This window comes from Oryctolagus cuniculus, chromosome 2 (genome assembly GCF_051225735.1).
Source record: "Oryctolagus cuniculus isolate XC-2025 breed Fujian yellow rabbit chromosome 2, ASM5122573v1, whole genome shotgun sequence".
Taxonomy (NCBI): domain Eukaryota; kingdom Metazoa; phylum Chordata; class Mammalia; order Lagomorpha; family Leporidae; genus Oryctolagus; species Oryctolagus cuniculus.
This window is the reverse complement of record NC_142868.1, coordinates 137858727-137880597: the sequence shown is the minus strand read 5'-3', so window position 1 is coordinate 137880597 and position 21871 is coordinate 137858727. Positions and strand designations below refer to the sequence as shown.

The following is a 21871-nucleotide window of genomic DNA, read 5'->3' as shown; positions in this document are numbered from 1 at the left end:
GAGGACTTCCAGGCTGACCCTGTTCGGGTGCCAGCACTACGTCCCACGAAGTCCCCTACCCAGCCCCAAGGTGACAGGCCTGTGCCTTTCTATCCAGGGTGGTGACTTCTTGAAGGCCCTCCCCAACTCATCTCTGCCCCCCCAGCACAGACAGCCTCCTCACTGCGTGGTGAGTCACTGATGATGCTGGTGACAATGACAGTCACAGCAGCTATCCAGCACACAGCCTTGCCCTGGGTGTAGCCCAGTCCAAGCACCTTGATTTAACTCCTTTAAACCACCCCCAAATCCTCACAGGTGTGCATTGTTCCATGCCCTCCTTTTTTTTTTTTTTCTTACTATTTATTTATTTATTTGAAAGGTGGAGTTACAGAGAGAAAGGGAGAGACACACAGAGAGATCCTGCATCCGCTGGTTTGCTCCCCAAATAGCAGCAACAGCTGGAGCTGAGCTGGTCCAAAGCCAGGATCCAGAAGCTTCTTCTAGGTCTCCCACATGGGTTCAGGAGCCCAAGTACTTGGGCCATCTTCTGCTGCTTTCCCAGGCAATAGCAGAGAGCTGGATAGGAAGAGGAACAGCTGGGACTTGAACTGGCATCCATATAGGATACTGGCACCTGAGGAGCAGGGAGTGGACAAGCCTGCAGCCCCCTCCCCTGTCCTGGACCCTTGCTCCGTGAGTGGCTGGCTGTCCCTAGCCTCCCACTCTGGGTCCACATGGAGCCTTGCAAAGCCAGCCTCCCCTGACCCGTAGGCCCCCATTACCCACTCAGACGATTAATTTTAGTGAATTCAAGTATTAAATATTACATCCCTCTTTGTAAAAACTTTCTCCTTCTATCCCCACTCTGACAAAATTATTTTGAATCCTGACTCTGTAACCCCACAGCTATTTACTGTCCCTCCCAGGGCTGGGCCATCTGCAGCCCGCAGAAGCCTCCCTGCAGGGTGTTTCTTGAAAAAAATAAACCAACTGCTGGGCGGCACGGTTTCTGGTTCCCTCGTCTATGTTTAAATCTGGACTAACGCATGGAGTTGTGTCTGGATAAGCCACCTCTCCCCAGAAAGACTGCTTCCAAGGCTCTGGGCCCTTGGGGGATATGACAAGTGGGGTCTTGCTCTGAGAAGGAGTTGGGGGGCTCCACTAACATTCATTTCACTCTTTAAGATATGTATGCCTCTTCATTTTATTTGAAAGGCAGAGAATGAGAGCAAGAGTGAGAGATCTGCCATCTGTGGCTCACTCTTCAAATACCCACAACGGGAGGGACCCAGCCAGGCTGAAGCCAGGAACTCCATCCACACCTCCCACATGGGTGGCAAGGACCCAAGTACTTGAGCCATCAACGGCTGCCTTGTAGGGTGTGCATGAGCAGACACTGGAATCAGCAGCAGAGCCGGCACTTGAACCCAGGCACTTGGATAAAGGATGCAGGCATCGCAGGTGGCGTCATCTCCGCTGAGGCAAAGCCCCCGCCTCCCTCCGGCCCCTGAATTTCACCTTAGTGATTTTCATGTCGTGCTCTGTTCTCAAGGGCAGTTGAGGTGGAAACAAGATGGGACTCGGGAACTTCTTCCTTCTCGATGATGTTAATGCTTCGCAGCTCCCCCAGCACAGGACAGCCACGCCGTGCCCCTCCTCTTTCTCCAAAGAGACAGGGAAGGAAGCAGAGGAACCACCTTGGAGCCAACCAGGATTCCTTGACAATCCCTGCCGATTCTGGGCATCCTGACATCTCACGATGAATGCATTCTGCAAACGAGAGAAATGAGAGACTTGGTGGGACCTGAGCTCAGGTGGCTGATATGACTGCTGCCTGCCCCTTTTGCTTTCTAGGATTTATTTTATTTCTTTGAATGGCAGAGTGACAGAAAGAAAGGGAGAGACAGAGACTGTTCATCTGCTGGATCACTTCCAAATGACCATAGGGGCTGGGCCAGCCTGAGGCCAGAAGCCTGGAATTCCATCCCAGTCTCCATGTGGGTGGCAGAGACCCAAGAAATAGGGCCATCATCGGCTGCCTTACTGTGTGCTTTAGCAGGGAGCTGGAGGGGAAGTGGAGCAGCCAGGACTTGAACCACCAATCACATGGGATGCCGTGTTGCAGGTGGTGGTTTAACCCACTGCGCTAGGACACTGGGCTGTGCTTGCTCCTTTTCTCCCTATGAATATCATTTGTGATTTCACCATCAGGATGTAATGCCCACCAGTTAGAGTACTTGCATTGCAGAGGCTTTTCTCCACCGAGTACACATTATTGCATTCCCACTGAAATGGGAATTCCGCAGGCAGTTTCTTGAGAGCACTCCTGAGATGCGCCCTGCCCCGTGTCCATGTCATGAGCGGCTTTGTGAGCCCTCTGTAGTCTCTCAGACTTGTGATGCTATGATCTGAGAGAACTGCATCTTAACCTCAGTATCTGCAGGGGGTCAGCTTCACACCCTCCATGGATACCAAATGGTACAGAATCACGTAACGTTTGCGTATAACCTACACACATCTTTCTGTATCCTTCAATTCATTCCAGATTACATCAGGTAATAAGGACAAGGGGTGGGGGGAGTCTGCTTGTGTTCAGGACAATTTTTTTTTTTTCCAAATTTTTTGGTGGAGCTTGCTTGAACTTGCAGAAATGGAAGCTGTGGTGCAGAGGGCTGACTGTGTTGCTATGTATTGTTATCCCCCCATCGGAGGGAAGTTTCAGAGTGGGCATTTGGCAAACTGGCTGAACCTCTGCTTCCAATGCCCAAATCCCATGCTGCAGTGCCTGCGTTCAAGTCCTGGCTCAGCTCCCCATTCCAGCCTCCTACCATCGCACACCCTGGGAGGTAGCAGCAGACAGCTCAAATGGCTGGGTCCCTGCCACCCATGTGGGAGACTTGGATTAAGTCCCAGCTCCTGGCTTTGGACTGGCCCAGCCCTGGCCATTGTGAGCATCTGGGAAATAAACCACTGGACAGGAGATCTGTCTTCCTCTCTGTCTTTCAAACAAACAGAATAAAATTTCTCAAAAAGCAGCAGCAGAGTCCGGCGCTGTGGTGTCGTAGGTTAAGTCTCCACTTGTGGTGCCAGCATCCGATATGGGTGCTGGTTTGAGTTCTGGCTGCTCTACTTCCAATCTGCTCCCTGCTAACGTACCTGGGAAAGCAATAAAAGATGGCCCAAGTGCTTGGACCCCTGCACCCACGTGGGAGACCCAGAAGAAGCTCCTGGCTCCTGGCTTCAGACCGGCCCAGCACCAGCCATTGTGGCCATTTGGGGAGTGAACGAGCAGATGGATGGCTTCTCTCTGTGTCTGTAACTCTGCCTCTCAAATAAATAAATCTTAAAAAAAAAAAATCAGCTTCACTATTTTGTAATCAAACAGCATGTGCAATCGGCAGTGTGCTGCTACAAGGCATGTGCAGTCATCTGCTGGAAAGACAGCCTCCTGGGCAGTCACAGATCCTCAGCCTGCTGCTCCCACCTCAGGCCGCCTGCCTTTTCTCAGCGACACCTGGCTGTCCTGGCAGGCCCCCTCACTGATTGCAGCAGCCCTGAGGTCACCAGCGAGTCACAGGTGCAGATATGGGGAATGAGTAGCCAGAGAGCCTTGAGGGGACAGGCGAGTAAGGACACAAGGAGCCCGCCCGCCTCGTGTGAATGGGCTGCCCTCTCTTGGACAAAGAGGTGAAGAGGCTGGACTCTGGCTTCAAGCCCACTCCACACTACACCCCAAACCCAAACATCTGTCCCCTTGCACTCACCCCCACCCCCACCTGCCAGACCAGGACTGCCATCCCTAGGGACTGCGCAGCTGAGAGCCCTCTTCCACACCTGTCTCCAGGGCTCAGCAAGCTTGCAGCCTGAGGAGGAGTCACTCATGCACTCAAGCTGGACAACAAAGGAGCCCGCCAGTGACTGGGCTGTGAGGCACACTGGGCTGGGCGAGCATGGCTTGCCCAGCGCCTGAGGTCACCCCACGAGGGCTCTACACAGTCTGTGCACTCCCAGGCTCGGCAGCTTCTTTATGATCTGGATCATAGAGGGTCCCATGAGTGAGTTTTTCTGGAAAGTAAAAGCTCAATCGCCAAGGAACTGTTTCAACCATGCTGAAGGGAAATCTTGCTAAAAGTGGCCCACAATGCCCTTAATCCTTAAAAACAAACAAACAAACAAAACAAAACAAAAAAAAAAAACACAAGCAAACGAAAAACCTTGGGCTAGCACCATGGTGCAGCAGCAGATCAAGATGTGGCTTACAGCATCTATATCCATATTGGCCCCTGGTTCCAGTCCCAGCTGCTCTACTTCTGATCCTGCTCCCTGCTAATGTGCCTGGGAAAGCAGTAGAAGATGGCCCAAGTACCTGGGCCCCTGCACCCATGTGGGAGAGCCAGATGAAGCTCCTGGCTCCTGACCTCAGCCTGGCCCAGCTCTAGCCATTGCAGCCATTTTGGGAGTGAACCAGCGGATAAAAGCTCTGTCTCTGTAATTCCACATTTTCTTTAAAAAAAAAAAAGTTAAAAATCAATAAACAAATCATCTCCTTTTCCCACTGAAGTGGTGGTCGTGGTTTCAAGCTCTCCCTAGGGAACCAGCAGGCAGTGCTGTGCTAGCTTGGTAGCCTTCCCTGCTCCCAGGCCTTATCTTCCCTCATACAGAGTGGGAAAGCAGAAGGCCACTCCTGCTAACACAGTGGTTGGGAAGTGGCAGTGGAGCTTGGTTGGAGGCAGGGATTTTGATGGAGCTGTGTGAGGGGCCTGTTTCCAGGACTGCCAGTTTGGAGCTAACATCCAAAGGGAGATGAGACTCTAAGACTCATGTGTGTCTTTATCCCCAGCAAGTGAATAATTCAAATGGGTGGCTTCCCCCTAGGAACAAGACATCTTTCATTACTTCTAGGGCACCTATGATTCTAGATACAAACGCTTCTAAAGGAGGCACTGGAATGACTCACACACTGTCTTAGCCAGTCTGAGGAGACAACCCCTTGGGGGTGCAGGGATGTGGGAAGTGGAGCCACGCCCCTCACCTGGGGAAGCTGCTGGAGAGGGTTTGGAAACCTCGTGACCCGAGTGGGAAGGAAACGACCACGGTGTTATTCAGTTTCAGAGGAGGAGAGTTTACTGCAAGTGCTCAGTAGCAGCTTTAGCAAGCTCTTTACGTCTGGGGAGCGTGGAGTGAGAAGCACACACAGCCCTTTGCACGAGGGCTACCTGTGAACTCCCCTCCCTCCATGCGGGCTCTACGACCAGGCCACACTGATGCCTCCCAGAACCACAGCACCTGGCCAAGCCTAGAGAAGTAAATACTAACTCATCACCTCCATCAGGAGCCCAAGAGAGAGGCCACATTGTCCCCCGTCCCCAGGCCCACCACTCTTCTTCCTGTACCCCAATCTGGCTCCTCCTCTACATGCTCCTACCCTGTGAGTCACCCTGTGCCCCTCCCTTGTCATGGTCACCACCTCTTGGTCACCTCACACTCCACCTCTGTCTGCCCAGCTTGGCATCTTCTCCAGCCCCGCCCAACTCGAACCTGCCCTGCCCTGCCTCCTGCTGGTCTCCGTGCTTGCAGTCACGGCCACCTTCATCCCAGTGTTCTTCAACATGGATGAGCAATATCATGACCTGTGAAGGTGTCTGAAAACTGGCTCCTGACTCAGGGGCCCAGCTGGGTTGAGCGTGTGTATTTTGCGCAAGGGCCCCAGGTGATTCTGATGCATACTCTCAGTTAAGAACTCCTCCTCCTCCTCTTCCTCATGAGTAATAACAACAAAAACAACAATTAGCATTTTTTGTGCACTTACCTGCACTGTTCCGTGTAATCTGCATGACAGGCCTGTGAGGCAAGACCTAGCATCTGCTCCCATTTCACAGTTGTTGCAACCAAGGTACAGAAAGTCTCATGACTTGTATGGAGGAGGGCCAGAACACAATGCCAATCCCAACCCCACAGCCCTCCACACCCCTTTATCACCTGACAGCTTTAGATAGTTCTAGAAAAAAAGTCAGTATGAGGACACCTGCAGTATCCCCTTCCCCATCCAACCTCCCACCATTAGCTTCTCCACTCTGAAAGAAACATCTTGATGGGGAGAGTAGTTCCACAGGGAGTATCTATGGGAAAATTCACTGACATGTATGCTCGGGAATTGGGACTTCATGATCCTTAGGTGTCAATAAGAAAGCTCCCGAAAAAAGCTCAGTTAAGGAAAAAAAGAAGGGGGACCAGCACTGTGGTGCAGCGGGTTAACACCCTGGCCTGAAGTGCTGGCATCCCATATGGGCACCGGTTTGAGTCCCAGCTGCTCCACTTCCGACCCATCTCTCTGCTGTGGCCTGGGAAAGCAGTAGAAGATGGCCCAAGTCCTTGGGCCCCTGCACCCACATGGGAGACCTGGAAGAAGCTCCTGGTTCCTGGCTTCGGATCGGCACAGCTCCGGCTGTTGCAGCCAACTGGGGAGTGAACCAGTGGATGGAAGACCTTTCTCTCTCTCTCTCCCTCCCTCCCTCCTTTCTGTGTAACTCTAACTTTCAAATAAATAAATAAATTTTTAAAAAAGAAAAAAAGAAGGAACCCCAGCAAATGCAAAACAGGGGGAGACACACACCCACCAAAGAAACCAGGAAAAAGTCATCAAAATGCCAGCAGCTGTGAAGAGTTCTCTCTGGCAAGAACATGGATGAGACAGATTAAGAAACGATGCCCAGAGCTCACCCACAGGAGCCCAGGCTTGAGGGGGCACTGGCTGAAGGCAGGAGAACCTCAACACAGAGCCCTGGGGAAAGTCGAGGTGCAGGGTGGGTGCCATAGCAGCAGTAGCAACACAGGGACTCTGAGGGGCCACAGATCTGTCTTAGGGCCAGAGGCTGAGGCTTTGCCACTGGAAGGGCAGTGACAGTGGGGAAGAAGGCCCAGCCCCACCCAGCCCAGTTCCTGGTTCATCTGATGTTTGCAGACACCAAGAGTCCACCAGGGACCCACAATCCCAGCTCCCACTGAACAGTCCCCAGGAGTAGGGCTTGGCAAAATGACTTAGAAGTCCATTCTTTTTTTTTTTTTTTTTGACAGGCAGAGTGGACAGTGAGAGAGAGAGACAGAAAGAAAGTTCTTCCTTTTCGGTTGGTTCACCCCCAATGGCCACTGTAGCACCACACTGATCCAAAGCCAGGAGCCAGGTGCTTCTCCTGGTCTCCCATGGGGTGCAGGGCCCAAGCACTTGGGCCATCCTCCACTGCACTCCTGGGCCACAGTAGAGAGCTGGCCTGGAAGAGGAACAACCAAAAAAGTATCCTGGGCAAAAAGTGTGAGGAAGTGCACCTGCCCCCGGCAAGTATTGAAGTCTAGAAAGACAGTGGGTGACAGAGACGAACTGATGTGGGAACGGAGTTCTACAGAGCAGGCCACGAGAGAGGGACACCTGGAAATGGGGCGGCCAGGAGAGAGACTGTAACCATGGGTGACTTCTGGAGAACGAAATTAACTCCTCCTGTTTCACAATTCACCAAAATACCACCTGTTCCTCAGACGTTTAAACTTCAATGCAGGCCGGCGCCGCGGCTCACTAGGCTAATCCTCCGCCTAGCGGCGCCGGCACACCGGGTTCTAGTCCCGGTTGGGGCGCCGGATTCTGTCCCGGTTGCCCCTCTTCCAGGCCAGCCCTCTGCTGTGGCCAGGGAGTGCAGTGGAGGATGGCCCAGGTGCTTGGGCCCTGCACCCCATGGGAGACCAGGAAAAGCACCTGGCTCCTGGCTCCTGCCATCGGATCAGCGCGGTACGCCGGCCGCAGCGCGCCAGCCGCGGCGGCCATTGGAGGGTGAACCAACGGCAAAGGAAGACCTTTCTCTCTGTCTCTCTCTCTCACTGTCCACTCTGCCTGTCAAAAAAAAAAAAAAAAAAAAAAAAAAAAAAAAAACTCCAATGCAGAAAAACCTAGGACAGTGTTAAGGCACACTTTATGTGAATATATACTTCTGTAGCAGAAAGCACCCCTCTGAGCCCAATAAAAGGACAGAAACTGGCCCATCCTAGAAATCCAACCAGGAGCCTCCTCTCAACCATCTCAAAGGGCATGATCCCAATCTGTGTCCCCTGCCCTGCGCTCTCTGCCTCCACCTGCCCACTCCTCATCCAGGTCAGCACCCCATGAGTCATCCTGAGCCCTCCCACTGCCTCCTTCCCCTGCCAGGTCACCACCTCTCCAGCCCCACCTCTGCCTGGCAGAGTTTGGAGAGCCTACGTACGCTGCCTTGATTAGGGGCATTCTAGACTTAAAAAGCTTTTAAGAGATGGCAAAAAAGCAAATGGCCATCTAGGATAAAATATTTCTTTTTTTTTTTCTTTTTAGGATAAAATATTTCAAACACTAGCCTAAATACAGATCAAGCCCTCTTGTAAGTAAAAACACAACAGAAAGAACTCACTGTACTAAATAATTTTCGAAAACTGTACCAGTGCAATGGAAACAACAGAAAACTAGATAAAGCACAAAACTGGATAATTCATCACCAACAGGCCTGTCAAAGAGTCATAGTACTAAAATTATAAAAAGGAAAGCAAACTAAAACCACAATGAAAGACTCCTCCCTCTTTTTTTTTTGTTTTGTTGATCAAGTTTAAACAAATGTAATACCTAATATTGGGTAGGAAGTAGTGAGAGAGACACATCACAGGACTGGTGGCAGGAGCCTACGCTGGTGCATGCTTTCTGGAAGGCGACTTGGCGATATGGATCAAAATCCTTGCAACCATGCTCATCCTTTGACCTAGCAATTCTACTGATATTGCGTGTTCTAAGGATAAAAATAAAAATGTGCTGAAGTCCGTATTATACATATGAGAAGGCTTCAAAAAGTTCCTGGAAAATGGAATGAAGAGAAGTTTATTTTGGTGCCAAAAAAAAACATGAAAGCCATGCATAGTTTTTTCATACAATGCATTTTCCAGGAACTTTTTGAAAACCCCTCATATCAGGATTTCAAATTTTTTGCACGGGGGGCCAGTGCCGTGGCTCACTTAGCTAATCCTCTGCCTGCAGTGCCGGCATCCCATATGGGTGCCGGGTTCTAGTCCTGGTTGCTCCTGTTCCAGTCCAGCTCTCTGCTGTGGCCCGGGAAGGCAGTGGAGGATGGCCCAGGTGCTTGGGTACCCACACCCGCATGAGAGACCAGGAGGAAGCACCTGGCTCCTGGCTTCAGATCGGTGCAGTTCCAGCCATAGCAGCCATCTAGGGGGTGAACCAACGGAAGGAAGACCTTTCTCTCTGTCTCTCTCTCTCTCACTATCTAACTCTGTCAAATAAAAACAAAAAAAAATATTTTTTGCACCAAAATAAATTTCTCTTTAAACTCCATTTTCTCAAGAACTTGTTGAAGCACCTCCCCACCAGCCACACACACACAGCCCCAGGGTGACACAACTGTTACCAATCTAAAGCGACAACCATGAAGGATGAATTACATCAGGGGAAGTGTATAGTACATAAGAAGTCGATTTACTGGCCAGGAAAAGTGTTCATAATTAGTTGCTAAGTATGACTCATTTATGTAATAAAATATATCACGCACACACACACACACACACACCTAGGAAAAAAGATCATATAGGACAGAACCAAAATCCTAACACTCTGATTCTGGCAAACGTTACTAGCATGTCTTCTTATTTTCTTCTTTGGGTTTCCTGCCTCTTTCACAAGAAGCTCACTGTGTGTTCTGGCCACACCTCCCAGGAATGCAGGCCCCCACACCTGGCCAGTACACAGCTCCCTTTTGTTTTTCTTTTTCTTTTTTTTTTTTTTTAAAGATTTATTTATGTGGTTGGTGCTGTGGCACAGTGGGTGAAGCCCTGGCCTGAAGTGTCAGCATCCCATATGGACACCGGTTCTAGTCCTGGCTGCTCCTCTTCCGATCCGGCTCTCTACTATGGCCTGGGAAAGCAGAAGAAGATGGCCCAAGTCCTTGGGCCCCTGCACCCACATGGGAGACCTGGAAGAAGCTCCTGGCTCCTGGTTTCAGATCAGCACAGCTCCAGCCATTGTGAACATCTGGGGAGTGAACCAGTGGATGAAGACCTCTCTCTCTCTGTCTCAACCTCTCTCTGTAACTCTGCCTTTCAAGTAAAATAAATCTTTTTTTAAAACATTTATTTTATTTATTTGAAAGAGAGCTACAGAGGTGGAGGGAGAGAAGGAGGAAGGGGGGGGAGGGAGAGAGAGAGAGAGAGAGAGAGAGAGAGATCTTCCATCTGCTGGTTCACTCCCCAGATGGCTGCAATGGTCAGAGCTGCATTGATTCGAAGCCAGGAGCCAGGAGCTTCTTCCAGATCTCCCATGTGGGCACAGGGGCCCAAGGACTTGGGCCATCTTCTACTGCTTTCCCAGGCCATAGCAGAAGGCAGAAGAAGGCAGAAGAGCTGGATCAGAAGTGGAGCAGCTGGGACTTGAACCAGCACCCATATGGATGCCAACACTGCAGGTGGTGGCTTTACCCGGCTACACCACAGCGTTAGCCCCACAACTCCCAGTCAGCTGGAGTACTCCCACCTTGCCTAAGGGGCAGAGGGGATTTCTCTTGGGGTGCTGTCTTAACTTTTCAGGCTTCATCTTGTCTCCTCGGTTCACCAGACCTCAGGCAAGGCTCATATTTCTCCTGGGCCCGTCAGTGCCTGGCTCATCACAACTTCTCAGCACATACTCGTCGCCCAGGAAAGACGCATCACTTCTGCACCCAGGCCCCTGTGGGTTGGCCAGGCCAGGGCTGGTCAGCCCCACAGGTGTGGCATTCAAGCCCAGTTCTCGGCCAGCCTCGAGGCTCTGTGTTGTGGGCCACCTGTCACTCTAGTTCTATGATGAGGCCCATTGTCGCTGCTAATTATGGGTGAGTGATGGGGCTATCTGTTTAAAGCGTAGGTTACTGTCCCACACCCAGAGCCAAAGCCAATCCGATGGCATCCTATAATTAATGAGCCATTAAGTGTTTCCGCCTTGCCGCTAGTGCAGATTTGGCTTTGATCCAAACATACCACTTCCCACTGCTGCAGCTATACCCTGTGAACACCCTCACGTCTTAACTGGGGGAGGCCCCCTCCAAACTGTGGGCCCACTCAGAGCAGCCTGTGGCCCAGTGGCCTCAGTGCAGATTCAGCAGCCCGCCCTGGCCTCTGCGGTGATGAAGTCTGCTCTCAAGTCTGTGCAAATCTACTACCCAAACAGCTCAGCTGTTCACAGGGGACACAGTCTGTCCTTTTACAGCCAAGGTATCTCAGCCTGGGCACTACTGACACTCTACTAAGTCTCTGCTGCGGGGCTGAGCTGTGTACTGCATGATGTCTATCAGCATGCTTGGCAAGGAGTGTGAGCAAGCCTGCATACACACACACACACACCCCAGCTGTGACAACCAAAAGTATCTCAGACATCACCAAATGTCCCCTGCTGAGAGCTGCAAGAGCAAAATTGCCCATCTGAGAACCACTGATAATAGTCCCATAAATACCACAGCTGTGGGGCGGGCACCCAACCTAGCAGTTAAGACCCTGGTTAAGAAGTCCATGTCCCATACTGGAGTGGCTGAGTTCAATGCCTGCCCCTAGTTCCTGACTTTAGCCTCCTGCTAACATAGACTGGGGGATGGAGGTAGATTGGAGAAGCAGTGGTGATGGCTCTATTGATTAGTTTCCTGTCACCATACAGAGATCTAGTTTGAGATTTTTTAAAGATTGATTTATGGGGCCAGTGCTGTGGTGCAGTGGGTAAAGCCACCACTTGCAGTGCTGGCATCCCATATGGGCACCAGTTTCAGTCCCGGCTGCTCCATTTCAGATCCATCTATGCCCTGGGAAAGCAGTAGAAGATGGCTCAAGTCCTGAGGCCCCTGCACCCGCATGGGAAGACCTAGAAGAAGCTCCTGGCTCCTGGCTCTGGCTATTACGGCCATTTGGGGAGTGAACCAGCAGATGGAAGACTCTCTCTCTCTCTGCCTTTCTGTAAATCTGCCTTTCAAATAAATAAATAAATATTTTTTTAATAAAAAAGACTATTTATTTGAAAGCCAGAGTTACAGAGAGAAAGGGAGAGATAGAGCTAGGGACAGAGAGAAGAGAGATCTTCCATCCGCTGGTTCACTCCCCAAGTGGCAGCAACAACCAGGGCTGGGCCAGGCCAAAGAAAGGAGCTTCATCTGGGTCTCCCATGTGGGTGCAGGGGCTGAAGCAATTGGGCCATCTTCTGCTGCTTTTCCAGGCACATTAGCAGGGAGCTGGATTGTAAATGGAGCAGCCATATGGGATGCTGGAGCTGCAGATGGTGGTTTAACCCACTATGCCACAGTGTTGGCCCCTGGATTGAGTTCTTAGCAACCAGGTCCCAGCTTCAGTCTAGCCCAGCCACAGCTACTGTGGGCATTTGGGGAGTGGACCAGAAGATAGACTATCTTTAAAAAAAAAAAAAAGAAAGAAAGAAAGAAAAAAGAAAAAGAAAAAGAAAAAAGATTGATTTATTTGAAAACCAGAATCACAGAGAGACAGAAAAAAAGATCTTCTGTCTACTGGTTCACTTCCCAGATGGCCACAATAGCCAGAGCTGAGCCAAACTGAAGCCAGGAGCCAGAACCTTCATCTAGTTCTCTCACATGGGTGGCAGGGGTGCAAACACTTGGACCATCTTTTTTTTTTTTAAACTTTTATTTAATGAATATAAATTTCCAAAGTACGATTTATGGATTACAATGGCTTCCCCCCAATACTGTCCCTCCCACCCACAACCCTCCCCTTTCCCACTCCCTCTCCCCTTCCATTCACATCAAGATTCATTTTCGATTATCTTAATATACAGAAGATCAGCTTAGTATACATTAAGTAAGGATTTCAACAGTTTGCTCCCACACAGAAACATAAAGTGAAAAATAATAGATGATTTTTTTTAAATGATGATGAAATCAGATCAGACCTATTGTCATGTTTAATCCCAGTGAGAGTCAAGTTGGGAGTTGATCCTTTCTTTTTTTTTTTTTTTACAGAGGATCAGTTTAGTATGCATTAAGTAAAGATTTCAACAGTTTGCACCCCCATAGAAACACACAGTGAAATATATTGTTTGAGTACTCGTTATAGCATTAAATCTTAATGCACAGCACATTAAGGACAGAGATCCTACATGAGGAGTAAGTGCACAGTGACTCCTGTTGTTGACTTTACCAATTGACACTCCTGTCTATGGCATCAGTAATCTCCCTATGCTCCAGTCCTGAGTTTCCAAGGCTATGGAAGCCCTCTGAGTTCTCCGATTCTTATCTTGTTTAGACAAGGTCATAGTGAAAGTGGAGGTTCTCTCCTCCCTTCAGAGAAAGGTACCTCCTTCTTTGAAGACCTGTTCTTTCCACTGGGATCTCACTCACAGAGATCTTTTGCCAGAGTGTCTTGGCTTTCCATGCCTGAAATACTCTCATGGGCTTTTCAGCCAGATCCGAATGCCTTTAGGGCTGATTCTGAGGCCAGAGTGCTATTTAGGACATCTGCCATTCTATGAGTCTGCTGAGTATCTCACTTCCCATGTTGGATCACTCTCCCCTTTATTTATTCTATCGGTTAGTGTTAGCAGGTACTAGACATGTTTATGTGCTCCCTTTGACTCTTAGTCCTTTCATTATGATCAATTGTGAACTGAAATTGATCACTTGGAATAGTGAGATGGCATTGGTACATGCCACCTTGATGGGATTGAATTGGAATCCCCTGGTATGTTTCTAACTCTACCATTTGGGGCAAGTCAGCTTGAGCATGTCCCAAATTATACATCTCTTCCCTCTCTTATTCCCACTCTTATGTTTAACAGGGATCACATTTCAGTTAATTTTCAACACTTAAGAATAACTGTGTATTAATTACAGAATTAAACCAGTCATATTAAGTAGAACAGACAAAAAAACTACTAAGAGGGATAACGTATTAAGTTGTTCATTAACAGTCAGGGCTATGCTGATCAAGTCACCGTTTCCCATACTTGGGCCATCTTTTGATGCTTTTCTCAGGCCATCAGCATGGAGTTGGATAAGTGAAGCAGCCAGAACTCAAACTAGATACCAGTTACCAGATCCCAGATGGAAGATCTTTTGCTCTGTGTCTCCTCCTCTGTCACTCTGCTTTTCAAATAAATCTAAAAAAAAAAAAAAAAAAAAAAAAATCCACAGAGAAGCCAGGCCTCGCACTCTGACTTCTCACCCCACTGCAAGTCTGGCAGGGACCAGGGCTGGGCGGTCGCAGGATGGGGCCCCTCGTGGCTATAGGTAGGGATGGAATGTGGGGAAGGCAAGGAGCCAATTCAGGTTCTCTCTGGAGCTGCCACTTCTCCTCTTGCAGACAGAATAGGTTAAGAGGCCTATGTGGCTTCTAACTGGGAGGGACCCTCCCCTTGGGGGAACGAAGAGGAGCAGAGAAGAGGAAGCTGGGGGAGGACTTCTCCAGCAGCCTTTGGACATGGCTTTAGAGGGCACGAAAAGGGTTTCCAAGGACCCTGGGAGCCCAGAGGGAAGAAGGCAGGATAGGGTTCTGAGTTGAAGCCCTGACCAAGCAGGAGGACACAACTTCCTCAAAAGGGCTCCTGGGGGCCGCACTGTGGTGTAGTAGGTAAAGCCACCACCTGCAGTGCCAGTATCGCATATGAGCGTTGGTTCGAGTCTCGGCTGCTCCACTCTCAAACCAGCTCTGTTATGGCCTGGGAAAGCAGTGGAAGATGGCCCAAGTCCTTGGGCCCCTGCACCCACGTGGGAGACCCAGAAGAACCTCCTGGCTCCTGGCTTCAGAGCCACTGTGGCCATCTCAGGAGTGAACCAGCGGATAAAAGACCCCTTTCTCTCTCTCTCTCTCTTCTCTCTCTCTCTCTGACTCTCTGTAACTCTGCCTTTCAAACAAATAAATATTAAAATGAAACTACATACTTCCCATACTTCTTTAAAAAAAAAATAAGAAGGGCTCCTTGACACAAAATAGCAGGAAAGAAATGGGCTCTGGGCGGCCGGCACCGTGGCTCACTAGGCTAATCCTCCGCCTAGCGGCGCCGGCACACCAGGTTCTAGTCCCGGTCGGGGCGCCGGATTCTGTCCCGGTTGCCCCTCTTCCAGGCCAGCCCTCTGCTATGGCCAGGGAGTGCAGTGGAGGATGGCCCAGGTGCTTGGGCCATGCACCCCATGGGAGACCAGGAAAGGCACCTGGCTCCTGGCTCCTGCCATCGGATCAGCGCGGTGCGCCGGCCGCAGCGCGCTGGCCGCGGCGGCCATTGGAGGGTGAACCAACGGCAAAGGAAGACCTTTCTCTCTGTCTCTCTCTCTCACTGTTCACTCTGCCTGTCCAAAAAAAAAAAGAAATGGGCTCTGGGCTTGCTTATGAAAAACACAGTGTGGGGCCGGTCCTGTGGCACAGCAGATAAAGCTGCTGGCTTGCAGAGCTGGCATCCCATGAGTGCTGGTTTGAGCCCAGGCTGTTCCATTTCTGATCCAGCTCTCTGCTATGGCCTGGGAAAGCAATAGAAGATGGCCCAAGCACTTGGGAGACCCAGAGGAGGCTCCTTGGCTCCTGGCTTCGGATAGGCCCAGCTACAGGTGTTGCAACCATTTGGGGAGTGAACCAGCAGATGGAAGACTTCTCTCTGCCTTTGCGTAACTGTCTTCCAAATAAATAAATGGAAGGAAGGGAAGAAGGGAAGAAGGGAAGAAGGGAAGAAGGGAAGAAGGGAGGGAGGGAGGGAGGGAGGGAGGAAAAAGAAAGAGAGAGAGAGAGAGAGGGCACAGTGCATCACTCTTTCCATAAATAACATCCTGATCTGTCAGCAACGTCAAAGTGTAAAAGTTCCTATCTTGACCCAGCAGGTGCACAGCAGCAGGTATACTTTATGGAACAACCAGCAGAAGTGCCTGAAGTCTCCAAAGGGCTATGCATGGAACCCATGCTTGAGACAGATTGCCTTGGCTCAAATCCCAGATCCAGCACCAACTAGATATGTGAACTTGCAGAAATTATTATGGACCTCTCTGTGATTCATTTGTTCATGAAGTAGGAGCAATAAGAGGGCCAATAACACTGGACTGTTATCACCTGCCATCAACAGTGTCTGTGGCCAATACATGCTAAGTATTCCTTCTTATTGTTTTGATACATAATCATTGTACATATTTATAGTGCACATCATGTTTTAATGCATGTACACTCTAACAATTCTCATGTCCACTGTGCACTTAATTTGTAATAGCCAGAAATCTGGATACTTAAATGCCAATCAACTGATCAACTACACGGGACACATCCATTCTATGGAACACTGGGAAGCCACTGAAAGAAATGAAGGAGAATATTTAACAGTTAAGCAATAGGGGCCAGCGCTGTGGCACAGTGGGCAAAGCCACACCGGTATCCCATGTGGGCTTCGGTTTGAGTCCTAGCTGTTCCACTTCCAATCCAGCTCTCTGCTAATGCTCTTAGGAAGACAGTGGAAGATGGCCCAAGTGCTTGGGCCCCTACACCTGCTATGGGATACCTAGAAGCAGCTTTTGGCTCCTGGCTTCAAATCAGCCCAGCTCTGTCTATTGTGGCCATTTGGGGAGTGAACCAGCAGATGGAAGATTTCTCTCTCTCTCTCTCTCTCTCTGTAACTCTGCCTTTCAAATAAATAAATAAATCTTTTTAAAAACAATAGTCATAAATAAGGCCGGCGCCATGGCTCAATAGGCTAATCCTCCACCTAGAGGCGCCAGCACACCGGGTTCTAGTCCCAGTCAGGGCACTGGATTCTGTCCCGGTTGCCCCCCTTCCAGGCCAGCTCTCTGCTATGGCCAAGGAGTGCAGTGGAGGATGGCCCAAGTGCTTGGGCCCTATACCCGCATGGGATACCAGGAGAAGCACCTGCCTCCTGCCTTCGGATCAGCGCAGTGCGCCGGCCGCAGCGTGCCGGCCGCGGTGGCCATTAGAGGGCGAACCAACGGCAAAAGGAAGACCTTTCTCTCTGTCTCTCTCTCACTGTCCACTCTGTCAAAAAAAAGTCATAAACAAAAGTATACTATGTATAATAAATGATGGGAAAGTTTCTATTACATATAATAGAAAACATAAGTGCAGAAAAACATACATAGGTTGAACTTTTTTGTATATACAAAGAGCTAGGGGGAAAAAAAAAGAACCAGGGGCTAGTATTGTGGCTCAGGGGGTTATGCTGCTGCTTGAGACACTGGTATCCCATATCAGAGTGCTGCTTTGAGTCTTGGCTATTCCATTTCTGATTCAGCCTCCTGCAAAGGCACCTGGGAAAGCAGTGGAAGACAGCCCAAATACTTGATCCCCTGTCATCAAAGTGGGAGACCTGGATGGAATTCCTGGTTTCTGGCTTTGGCAACAGCCCTGGCCATTGCAGTCATTTGGGAGTGAAGCAGTGGATGGAAAACCTCTCTTTCTCTGTAACTCTTTCAAAATAAATAGATATTTTTTAAAAAATTGTTTTGAGTGGCAGAATACAAACACTGTAAGTCAGGGGAGTGAATCTCAGCTCACAAATCCAGGTGTGTAAGACAGAAAATACTAGTTACTGTAACTCAACTTAGTGTTGATGGCAAGCTTCCATGTGAAGATAGGAAACTTAATTTCAGGTGGGTCTGAAAGCCTCTGCTGCTCCACGCCTTTTGTGCACAGCTAGGAACCCTGTACCAAGTCCCTGTTTTCCCACCGCTTGGCTCAACCACATGCCTGCTGGGATAGATGGTGGGGTGGAACTCCAGATAGGGGAGCTAAGGGCTGAAAAGAGCTGGGGGACTCTTCCTTAGAGGAAAATCTTCTACCGTATGTCTGGTTAAGCCAGTCAGTCTGTACATGAATCCTTGTCCTCTGATGAACTACTCAGCAAGTCCCTGAGGACTTAAGCTTCCAGCACAAAGACCAGAGGTGTTCACAGGTGGATTCCATTTTCTAACCTGAGTTACTCTTGGGGAGGTAATGAACTCCATGAATGTGAGGGCAGGAAAGGAAAACATTTGGGGCATTAAAAAGATAAACTGGGGCTGGCGCTGTGGCACAGCAGGTAAAGCCACCGCCTGTAGTGCCAGCATCCCATTTGGGCGCTGGGTTGAGTCTTGGCTGCTCCACTTCCGATCCAGTTCCCTGCTAATGCCTTGCGAAAGCAGTGGAAGAAGACCCAAGTGCTTGGGACCCTGAATCCATAGGGGCGAAACACAAGAATCTCCTGGCCTAGGCCTAGCCCAGCCCCAGCCATCACAGCTGTTCTGCAGGTGAACCTGAAGATGGAAGCGCGCTTTCTATCTCTCACTCTCTCTGTAACTCTGCCTTTCAAATAAAGACAAATAACTCTTCTAAAAAGGAAAAAGATAAATTTCATGGTCAAAGTTGTGGAGCAGCAGGTTAAGGCACCACTTGCAACACTGGCATCCCATATTGGAATGCCAGTTAGAGTTCCAGCTGCCCCACTTGCGATCTAGCTCCCTGCTAATGCTCCTGAGGAGGCAGCAGATGATGGCTCAAGTGTTTGGGTTCCTGTCACCCACATGGGAGACCCAGAAGCAGTTCCTGTCTCTTGGCTTCAGCCTGGCCCAGCCCCAGCTGTTGCAATCATCTGGGATACCAGTGCGTGAAAGATCTCTCTCTCTCTGTCACTCTGCCTTTCAAGTAAATAACTCTTTAGAAAATAAGTAAAAACATAAATTTCCCAAATGTTATTTCAGCCATGTGTGTGTGTGTGTGTGTGTGTGTGTGTAAATGCACTGCAAATACCTGAACACTTCTACCAAATAATTCCCAGCACCTACCTGTGAGACATGCTTTCAGATGGGGGAGGGGACGTGGGAGAGTGTTAGCTTCTTATTCTATATGTTTCTAAATTGTTTGGGCTTTTTAATGATGAGACTGTATATAGCTTTGTTTTCATAACTTATTACCTAAATAGATAAATAAATGCCCACATGTCTTTTGCCTCCAGGTGGTGATGGAAGCCAGGGCTGGCCGTGCCTGTCTGGCACGCTTGTGAGCAGCCCTTGGGAATCCTGTTTGCACAGAGGCTGAAAGGCCCTCTGGGAAAGAACTCTCTCAAAGGGAAGAAGGAAACAGGCACAACAAGCTGGCTCAGAAACAAAGCCTTGCTCAGTGGAAAGAAAGTGACTGGGGTTTGTGACGTAGATACACCTGTGGGGCCAAGTCCCATGGCTCTCTAGTGGGATGGGACCAGCAGTCCCACAGCACTGCTCCCACAGGGAGACCAGCAGGAGAGGCAATGACTCCTGCAGGGGCAGCATGTCTGGCAGGCGTGGCAATGTCCAGCAGGACTGATACCTCCCTGGGGTGTGGTAGGGGCAAAGGGAGGTTACAGAGCTGGAGGAGGGGAAATGAAGGGGGTGGTAATGGCAGTGGTCTAACCTTGTCCACTAGCACATGGGAGACACATACCCTGGGGGTACCCAATAAGCTAGCAGGGAGAGGATATGGGAAGCAGGCAGGGGCTGGGATCCTGCACTGGCACTCAGGAGCAAGAGACATCCACGTGGACAAGCTCTAACACAGGGACAAATGCAAAGTGGCATGTGTGTGTGTGTATAGGTGGGGAGCATGCACGAGCCACAAAGTCTACAAGGGAGGGGTCAGTGCAGGTGATTCAGAGGTCGACAGGCAACAGGGAGTGGGGTGGGAAGGGCGGGAGGGCATGAGGAACCAACCATCTGTGCCCACGCCTGGAGCTGAGAGAGTGAGAGAGTGTGTGTTTGGGAGAACTGAAAACAGCTCAGGCTGATTACCGTGACGACAGGGAAGTGGTGGAAGATGAGGCCACAAAGGTTATGTTCTGTGGTAAAGAATTTGGACTTTACCCCACAGGCAGCAGTGAAGCTTGGCAGAAGCCATTCAGCAAGGAAATGAGATGACGGAACTCACCAGGAAAGCCTCTCCCTGCCACACTCCCACCCAGCTGGAGAGCTGCTTCTTGCAGGACGCACTACCCAGCTGCCTACTGGAAGCAGCTGGTCCTCAGCTAACACTGCCAGGGGTTCCCCAGCACCTCAGACATCTCTCCCCAGTATGCCGTGTCCTAGCAGCTCATGCTGGGTGCTCGCCTCTCCTCCAGGCACTGTGTCGGCTGGAGGTCGGCAGCTGTCTGTTGTGTCGATGCCACACTCCTCCCCCTGCATAGCGCCTGGCATGCTAAGTCCGCAGTATAGATCGACTTAATAGAAGACAAAAATGTGAGGAGAGAGCTCTATGGTTAGAAGTGGGTACTGGGGGGACCAGGAAGCAGGCTCTTGCAGGAGCTTGGGTGGGATGAGACACAGGCCTGTGGCAGAGCCAGAGAGCAGGCAGAAGTTTGGAAAGTATCTAGGAGGAAGAGCTGATGGGCCTAGGTGATCAGATGAGGCAGCCAGATAAGGGGAGGGGGACTCCCCGGCTTCTGACTGAAGCAGTTGAGTGGACGATGGATCAACCAAGATAGGCTGTTCAAGAAGAGGCAGCCATGGGGAAGCTGAGCAGATCAGTTTAGATCTGCTGACTGCGACCCACCCATAGAGCATAAAGGTGGAAGCCTAGAACTGGAGTCTGTGACAGACATCACCTTGAAGATTAGAGCTTGATGGGGAGCTGTCAGCCTGCAGTGACGGTCCAGGGCCAGGGAGAGAAAGGGGTGAACAACATGGAGGATGTCAAACTGTAAGGGGCGAGCTGAAGAAGGGCCACAGAGAGAAAAGGAGGCAGCAGGCCTGCAGTTGCTAAGGGAGAAGTAGCTTCCAGGACCAGTGCACAGGGGCCAGCATTGCGGCCCAGGCCACCCCTGCCATTGAGAAAACAGAGCCAAAGGGCTGATGAGGCATTAGAGGCCATGGGCTGGTGGTGCTCACGAGCATACAAAACAATGGCCTGCAAATCATGATCCCTGGACTCCTGGCAGCCCCATGACCCTTCCATCGGTGTCCATGAGGTCACAGCCATTTTCATAAAAATACCAAGTGGTTTTTTGCTTTGTTTTGTTTTTTCGCAATATTCACTTTATGGACATTTGCCACAGTGGGTAAAACTTCTGGGGACTTCACCCAGCTTCCATGGTACCAAACTGAACCAGGAGTCACATTCTTCACACCCACATACTCAGTTTAACAAAAGGGCCATCTTCGTGTAGGAACGTCCATGATGGAGCAATAATTATGGAACTTAGAACCCTTAGGCCAGCGCCGCAGCTCAGTAGGCTAATTCTCTGCCTGCGGTGCCGGCACACCGGGTTCTAGTCCCGGTCGGGGTGCCGGATTCTGTCCCGGTTGCCCCTCTTACAGGCCAGCTCTCTGCTGTGGCCAGGGAGTGCAGTGGAGGATGGCCCAAGTGCTTGGGCCCTGCACCCCATGGGAGACCAGGAGAAGCACCTGGCTCCTGCCTTCGGATCAGCACGGTACGCCAGCCAAAGTGCGCTGGCCACAGTGCGCCGGCCGCGGCGGCCATTGGAGGGTGAACCAATGGCAAAGGAAGACCTTTCTCTCTGTCTCTCTCTCTCACTGTCCACTCTGTCAAAAAAAAAAAAAAATGCTTGAAATCATCAAAAGCACAAGCAAAAATAAACAAACAGACAGGACTACATGAAACAAATATTTCTGTATAACAAAAGATATAATTAATACAAACAATTAGGTAATCCATGGAATGGAATGGGAAAAACGTTGCAAATATCTGAAATGAGTAATACCCACAACATATGAAAGTATTTCTAAAATTCAACAACAAGGGGCGGGGCTGTGGTGTAGTGGGTAAAGCCCCTGCCTGCAGTGCCAGCATCCCATATGGGCACCGGTTCAAGACCCGGCTGCTCCACTTCTGATGCAGCTCTCTGCTATGGCCTGCGAAAGCAATAGAAGATGGCTCTTGGGAGTTC

General features: G+C 50.1%; 1 non-coding gene across 4 annotated transcripts in view; it reads right to left on the bottom strand.

Moving 5' to 3' along the window:
- Nucleotides 1–1168: 1168 nt before the first annotated feature.
- LOC103347661 (uncharacterized) overlaps nucleotides 1169–21871 on the bottom strand; it is a 103248-nt gene continuing 82545 nt past the window's right edge. For all 4 annotated transcript variants that reach the window (XR_016229311.1, XR_016229303.1, XR_016229290.1 and 1 more), the window contains one exon: nucleotides 1169–1752. This is a non-coding gene — a transcript (uncharacterized LOC103347661). The remainder of the gene's footprint in view (nucleotides 1753–21871) is intronic.